Below are 8,326 nucleotides of genomic sequence, written 5' to 3'. Positions count from 1 at the left end.
CGCACTCCGCACCTTAGTATTTTACTTCAGCACTGCGCCTCCTCTGATTCTCGGTTCCTCCTAGTTGTAGAATCTCTCCTCAGCCAGCCTTCCTGTGGTTCTGGGTGATGTCCGTTCCGTCTTTTAGTTGTATTTTTGAAGTGGTTGTTCGAGGCAGCAAACTCCGGCGTTAACCTATGCCGCCATCTTGGTTCTCCTCCCCTACCCACTTTTGGCAATTTTCCACTTCGCTGACTCTGCTCAGTGGTTCCTCCCCCTGCTCTCTCGCTCCCATCCTGCAGGAGTCGAAGTAGAATCTATGTTTCCACAAACGTCCAGGTCTGCTTCCCTATGACGCCTCAATAAACACTTAGGCCTCAGCTTTTACCACAGAACCTTGCCACAGGGCCGCTTGAGACATGGCAGCTGGCTTCCCGCAGTGGAGGGAGAGAAGGCAGGAGCTGGAACGCCTTTTATGACCAAGTCACACCTGGTCACTTCTGCGATAATCCATTGAGTTCCCAGGGCAGCCCTAGTCACTGTGAGAGGCACTCCGGGGACTCCGAGGCTGCTGTGACTCTGCTAGACTCAGTGTCCTGACCGCAGGGCAGGTCGCTGGGACAGGGAGCGGAGGACTGGGCTTCATGTAGGAGGTCCCTCCTAGCCCTGACTCATCTTCTCTTCAATGTGAGAGTTAGTCATTGAATGAAAGAGTTAATGTGCTTCCAGAAGCATTTCTCACAGAGAGCAACGCATCTGCCAGGGTCTGGCGGGGTTCTTAGAATTGGGTGGCTGGCTCTATGGGGGAGGGGGAGGGGGTCGCAGCTGTCTGGGTTTCCCACCATGTCTCCTCTCGCTTCGGAGACCAGGGAGGTGGGAGGGGGCACGAACAGGTGGCCCCCGACTGGTCTGGCCTCTATAATTCCTGCACAAAGACACCAGGCTTTGGAAAGGAAGCAGAGAGGGGGGACTGGCAGGCTGCGCGGAGGGCTCCCAGTTCCCTTCTCTTAGGGGCCCCCACCTGGTGAACGCTCTGCCCCAGATGGATTCGACTGCTGGAACCCTCCTCTCGCAGCAGTGCCAGCCCTTTCCTCCTCTCAGCACAGCTTTTGGCTGGTCCCAGTCTCCCCGACCCCAACATGTCCTTGGGGCAAACCACTGTCCGGGGTGAACTGGTTGTCCCCTGGGGAGCAGGAGAGCTGACTGGCAACCCTGAGGACTCCAGAGGGAAGGGACTGAGGGGAGTTCAAAGCCCTGGACCCTTGACCCTGAGATTCTCTTGACTCCTCAGTACGTTTCGTTCTGAGTGAACAAATATTGCCACTTTCAGAGAAGAGCTCGTGGCTCTACCTTCCCAGAGGAGGGGGAGGAAGATGGGACAGGCTCCCCAGCCAGGAAGCTGAGGAGTTGCTGCTGTCATTGACGATGTGAAAAAGAAACCCCTCAACCCACATCCCTTGGGAGGTCGAATTCCCTGATTTCTCCTGTCCTCTCCCCCATTCCTTACAGTCTCCTAGGACGGCTGCAAAGCATCCCGATGGAACACGTGGCAATGAAGTCTGAGTCCCTCTCCTTCCCCCTTCCCGCAAGAACAAGCTTTTTGCACCGTTGACTAGTCATTGGCGAACTGCTCTTTCTGGAGACAGCTGGCAAGAGGAGGGGCCGCGATGAATCCCAGGGGAGGGAGCAGGGAAGACAGGGGCTCTGTGTCCCCCTACTCCACCCCCTCCCTCACTTGGCTTCCTCTTTGCTCTGCTGTGCTACGGCTCTCCGGGCCCCTCCCACGCTGCTCTTTATTCAGCGGGGATCTCAGGGTCCCTCCAGGGAAAGCGCAGCGCCCTGGGCTCAGGGTGCCAAGTCCGCGGCAGAGGGAGGGCCCGGCACAAAGCTCCTTTATGCTGTGCGCTCCTCTTCCTGGCCTGGCCGCCCGCACCGCTTCCCTGCGTCTCTCTTCAGCCTTTCTTTTCCAGTTGACTTGGTTATTACAGTACATGGACCGGGAGGGAAGGCGCGGAGGCCAGGCCTGGCGCTGCAGGCTGAGCGGAGAGGGCTTCCTGGCCCTGCCATGGCCGCGGGTCACATTCCCACTGCTGGCCCAGGGCGCCTTCTTGGGCTCCTTCCATGGCGGGGGAGGGGGTCAGGCAGCGCCAAGTCTAGGACATTTCTAAAAAGGGTGCTGGGTATGGAGGTCAGCGAGCCCTATTGGCTCAGCTCCAGCCCAGGCACTAAGTATAACAAGTAAGATCAATGCGCTGAAAAAGGGAACTTGCTCCAGGGCTGATGTTAGAGTAGAGTGGGGCTTCCCAGGTCAGGGCTCAGGGGCTGTCCATCTGTGGACAGACTCCGGGGGCAGCCAGGGGTGCCTCCTGCCCCAACCAGACCCTGAGCCTAGCCTGGGAGCCAAGGCGGTGGCGCCCCCTTCCTACTCATGGTGGGACTTCCTCCTTCAGGCAAGTTTTCAAGGGGTTACTAGAACCTGCAAGAGCTACAAACATGGCATCAACATTGAACATCTGCTGTACGTTTAAAAAATCTTTTTAATTAAACCCTTTAAATTTGTAATCAGACAACTGGAGTTTCACTTTTGAGGTCCTGTATTTCATGGTGAAAACACAAAAGTTAGTCTGTGGAGCAAAGGTCAGCCTGAGCAAGGAAGGCAACGCCCGGCCACAGTGGTTCCCCCTCATGTACATAACCTCAGACAAGTGCCCGCTTTCCGCATATCCTGCTTGAGGACGGGAAGTGGACAGCCAGCTCCATTAAGGGCTGGAGGCAGGTGCTGGCCAACGCTCAGGTGTGACACTTAATAAAAGCCCATCTGGAGTGTTGGTCACATGACTGGAAAGGTAGTGACTCGGATCGGTTTGGGAGCTGTGGACAGCGTGGACACTGGTCAGCGCCTGCACCATGTTACACATAAAAATATTTAAGCCCCGGCCGGGTAGTTAGTTCAGTTGGTTAGAGCATTCTCCCGACACGCCAAGGTTTCGAGTTCGATCTCGGGTTTGATTTCCGGTCAGGGCACATACAAGAATCAACCAATGAATGCACCACTAAGTAGAACAATAAATCGGTGTTTCTCTCTCTCTAAAAAAAAAAAAATCAATAAATAAAAAATTAAAATATATAAAATATTCAAATACACCTCCATCAGCCATTAAATGGATGCTGCTCCACTCCCTCCCACTCCACCCCCAAATCTGTCTGCCCCAGCCTCCTCCAGGCCCCTCCCGGAGCTATTCAAAATCCAGCTGCTAAAGGGTTAAGTCCGGTGGAGCTGGTGTCCAGAGGGTCTTGGAGTTACAGCTCGGACCGGACCGTCAGACATCATGCACATTAGCCCTGGCGGCACCAGTAACTGGAATCCGTGTTGGCAGAGATATCTGGAAGGAGCTTGGCTGTGGCGGCGCTTGAAGGTCTGATCCACTGAATCTGAGAGTGAGGTCTGGTGCGTGGGGTGGGGGTGGGGGGCCCATGGCATGAAACCCGTTCCTAGACATCAAAATTTGATTTATTATTTTTGTAAAATTTGATTTATTAATATTGGCAACAGTGATGGGCCATCTTGCCAACGAAGTTCCTGAGATTGAAATCACATGAAACTTCCCCGTTCCTGCTAGCACCACATACGCCCTTTCCTTTCTCAAGCAGCAAATTCACTTAAAACAATTAAGGAAAGATTGATGGGGTTTTGGAATTGTAATGAAAAATATGATCTCATTAGCAAGTCATGAGTAAGGGCCCGGCGCTCTGTCAGACATGCGCACTCCTGCGTAATTAGAAGCTGATGCGGGGAGCTAATAATGGCAGGAATTAAAACACTAAAATGGTTTCCCTTTACACCTCTTGGCTGTGCTGAAATCTTCCTTCTGCAAAGGTCCGGAAAGAGATGTCCTTCGAAAGAACACTGTAACTGAGCTGGTGACAGGAAATGGCGGGGAACAAACGGGAAGGACAGGTGAAAGGGGTCTGCCTTACTGGGCCCACTGTCCCGTCAGGGATGTCAGCAGTCACAGGAGAAGGGTCCCACCCACTTATCTTCACGAGGATAAACACACACCTGAGGGGAGCACATTCTGAAAAGAGCCGCCGATTAAACAAAGCGGTTACCCTTCAGAAGAGACACACAAGTTCTGAACAGGCTACGGTGAGTTTAGCGTGAGACAAACAGGATGGCAAGTGCATTTCTGCCCCGTCCAGCTGGCAGAAATGAGCTTGAGTTGGCCAAAGGCTTGATTTGCTCAACTGTAAAATGGGAACAGGAAGAGCAACCTCCCAGGTGTACTGTGAGAAGGAAATGACATTTACAGAGCAGGCATTCATTTGAAAAGCTTGATCTTTTCCCTTTTCCTCGGGAACCTTACTTGGTTGACATCTGAAAGTGAACAATGTCCCCTTCTTCAAGTCAAAGGAACCAACATTTGTTGAGTGCCTGTGATTTGCCAGGTGTCGTGGAGGGAGGGCACAGCCATGAGTCAGAGAGCCTTGGAAAGGATCTGTAATCTTGTTGCAAGCAGGATCAAGGAGATGGGCAAGTGTGTACCAATTACCTACCAAGCACGATGGGCTGATGCTGCAGAAGTCAAGGACACTGGAAGAGGCCTGCACAGGATGATTGCATGAGGGTGTCAGAGGAGCTGACGCTCAGCTGGTCTGCACTACGATGCCACTGTTAAAATATTAAAACCCTGAGCCCCTCACTGTACTCCCCTCTGCCCCTCACCCTGGCTCCCTCCCCTGGAACCCAAGGCCCTCCCCCAATTCAGCGATAAAGGGTTAATGCCCATCGTGGCAGGGACCTAGAGGCCCGCCTCTGTGCACAGCCAGAATTGATAGGATGGTGCTGATGGTGGGGCAGTGGTTAAATATTTTCAGTATCACCCCTGAGTGCGTGTGAGGGAGAAGGGCTTCGTAAGCTTGCTGGCGTATGCAGCGCACTGATGAGGAGAAAACCTGAGAGGGCATGCTGGGAGGAGGAACAGCCTGCAGGAAAGCGAGGAAGGCACAGTAAGACGCCACCACGGGAGTAGCGAGTGGGAAAGGTGACATGGTCCTGCAGGAAAGCGAGGAAGGCACAGTAAGACGCCACCTCGGGAGTAGCGAGTGGGAAAGGTGACATGGTCGGACACACGACAAAACTATTCTCAGCATATTGTGGAAGGTTGCAACCTTTACATGCGGACAGTTAACTTTGTTTAGTAGGGAGGCACTGAAGGCTTTGAACCGGGAAATGATGGAAGGTTCACTTTGAAGTAGTACGTAAGAAATGACATGAGGCAGAAAAAAAGAGTTCAGGGAAGAAATCGCGGGGCCTGAATCGGATGCTCGTAATGTAAATAAGAGGAAGACAGGAATACAGGACATAGACTGGAAGCAGACACCACAGAACCCACCGATCGCTGGCCACACAGGCCCTCACAAGCTCCTCAGAGACAGAATCCGGCCCAATGTCACCTCTGGACACTATCCCCAGAGTCCGAATGAGCTAGGAACCTGGGGTCAGGCCAGGTCATTCTGCTGTGCTTCCCACCCGTCACCCTCACCACCACCCAACCCTGTGCTCATCCTCCTCCTGCCGGAGCCTCCTCTCCCTTGACCCAACCTCCCTTTCCACCAGGCCTTTTATTTATTTATCTATCTATCTATCTATCTATCTATCTATCTATCTATCTATCTATTTGATCAATCCTCACCAGAGGGTATTTTTCCATTGATTTTTAGAGAGAGTGGAAGGAAGGGGGCGAGACCGAGAGAGAGAAACATCCATGTGAGAGAGACATGTCGATTGGTTGACACATTGATTGGTGTGCCAGGCACTGAGTGGTGTTTTGTAGACATTCTCTGATGCAAGACCCTTTCCGTCTTTGTCCAACACGAGGCTCCCCCCAGAGCAGCGGTGGGTGGAGGTGGTTTGTTTATGCCAACCCTGTGTAACAAGGGCCTGAGATCAGTGTTTTCCTGGCTCTTGGCTGCCCACCAGCTTTTCCAAATGGTTTCCGTTCCACCCCAGTACAAACTCCTTCCGCTCTTTGAGGGCTTACCAGTTGGTTGCAGGCCGACCTTGTTTCATTGCAATTTGTTTTATTGTGCTTCACAGATGTTGTGTTTTTTACAAATTGAAGGCAAGACCCTCCAGCAACAAAAAGGTTACTACTTGCTTTATTAGGGTGGTCTGGAACCGAACCTGAAATATCCCTGAGGTATGGCTGTACTTTTTACCCTCCTCTGTGCCATCTACTTAAATCCTGGCCACTCTTCCATATTCACTGAAGGCTTGGCACAGTTTAAACCGCCCATCATATCATCCTGAGTGACGTCAGGGCCCATCTCAATAATCACCTCCAGGTCCCATAGTCTTCCCCTCCTTTCTTTCAGCCTCCGGTTCCAATGGTACACCTACACCTCGCCATCCCTGCACCTATGGGTCCTTGTCAGAAATACCACTCTCAGACTCTAAGGTCCGATCTTCCTACACCCTAGACCACCGCCCCATCTCCAGTACAACACTGAGTACAAGTGGTAATAGTGGACATCTTTCCTCATTCCTAATTGCAAAGGGAAAACTTTCAACATTTTTTTTATTGAGTATCTTTGCATAGGTTAATTTTATCAAACATTTTAATTCATCGGTTAAAATTATTTTTCTCCTTTATTTTGTTAGTGTGCTAAATTACACTGTATTTTAATAAACCAATTTTATATTCATGGTATACATTCAAATTGGTCATGATGCATTAGCTTTTTATATATGTTCAGAATCACTTGGGCAATGTTTTATTTGGTATCTTTGCATATATGTTCATGAATAACATTGGTCTGTAATTTTTTATTTTTTCATGTAGTATCATTGATAGGTTTTGGTACAAAGTTATGATAGCCTCATATAATGAGTTGAAGAATGTTATCTCTTTTTCATTTATCTGGGAGAGTTTGTATAAGATTAGTTTTATTTATTTCTTATATGTTGGTAGAGTTTACAGGAAAAGCCCATTGGGCTTGGAGTTTTCTTTGGGGGAAGGTTTTAAATTACAGAGTCAACTTCATTTATAGGTACAGGACTATTCAGGTTTTCTATTTCTTTTTGTATCAGTTTTTTATCAAAATTTTCAAACTTTTACATGAAGTTGTTTGTATATTCTTACTGTCCTTTTACAGTATATATATTCTGCAATTTTGGGGTGGAGGGCTCTATTTATGTCCTTTAAGTCAGTTTCTTAATCTTGTTCAAATTGACCAGAATTGAAACTGGGACCCTTCAGTCCGAAGGGTCCACTGAACGAAACCAGCCAGGGCCTCTTACTGTTTTTTGTTTTTTAAAAAATATTCTATTAATTACTGAAGAGTGGTGTGTTAGAATCTCCGAGGATAATAGATTTGAGTGCTTCTCTTTGTACTTTTATTGAAATATTTACTTAATTACAGGACATGGGTCTATTTGATTAGTTTTCCATTTATAATTCTTAGAATGTGTGCCTCTGAAATTTGCAGTATCTGGAACATTACAACACTTTTCTCCCAGCCCTCTGCCCACCCTCTCCAAATTCTCCCACCAGTCTTGTTGGCTGAGCACCTCCCGTTCATCCTTTAGAACTCAGGTTAGTGCTGCTTCCTCCAGGAAGACTTCCCAGCTTTGAGTGAGATGCTCCTCCTCTGTATTACCATGTCTGTGACATTGCGTTATAATTTTCTCTTTCCTTTTTTGGTCTGAATCTTTCAATGTTAAAAGGAATCCTCTACTCTTCAAAGTCCTGTGATGACACAATAATATATGTCTTGTTGGCACTGGGTGGTTGTGCCTTGTACATAGAAGATGCTCAGTAAATATTTAGTGGATGAGTAACTAAATGAAGGCTTCTGCATTTCAGCTTGGCACTTTCAACTTTGTCTACCAGCTTCTAACCATACTGCCCCTTGCCTCTTTTCCACCTAGCATCCCGCGGCCTGTTCTGTTTTCTACTGTACTGCAGTGCCAACCCAGGTCCCGTAGCCTGCAGGACTGACGCTTGAGGACGGCCGGTTTTCCTTTGTTTTGCTCATACGTGGCGTTCATCCTTCTGTATCTGCCACCACGTTCCCATGACTTCGTGGATTTTGAGCCATCACTGCATCAACCACCGCATCAGCCGTGGCTCTCTTTTGGCCAGTCTCCTCGGGGTCACCTGGGTTTGACCCCCTATTGTAATTTCCTTCCCAGCAGCACACTTAGCCTTCCTGCTGTTCGTCTTGGTTCCTTGCCCAAGTTTGTGGTCCTGAGCAGCACTGGTGACTTAACATCTCCAACAAAGCCATTCACCAGCAGCACACTTCCAACTTGGTAAAAGTCGGTGTAATAAAGACTATATTCAAT

Source organism: Myotis brandtii, unplaced genomic scaffold (genome assembly GCF_000412655.1).
Source record: "Myotis brandtii unplaced genomic scaffold, ASM41265v1 scaffold624, whole genome shotgun sequence".
In the NCBI taxonomy this organism is placed as follows: Eukaryota; Metazoa; Chordata; class Mammalia; order Chiroptera; family Vespertilionidae; genus Myotis; species Myotis brandtii.
The sequence above is the reverse complement of the archived record's forward strand: the minus strand, read 5'-3'. Positions refer to the sequence as shown.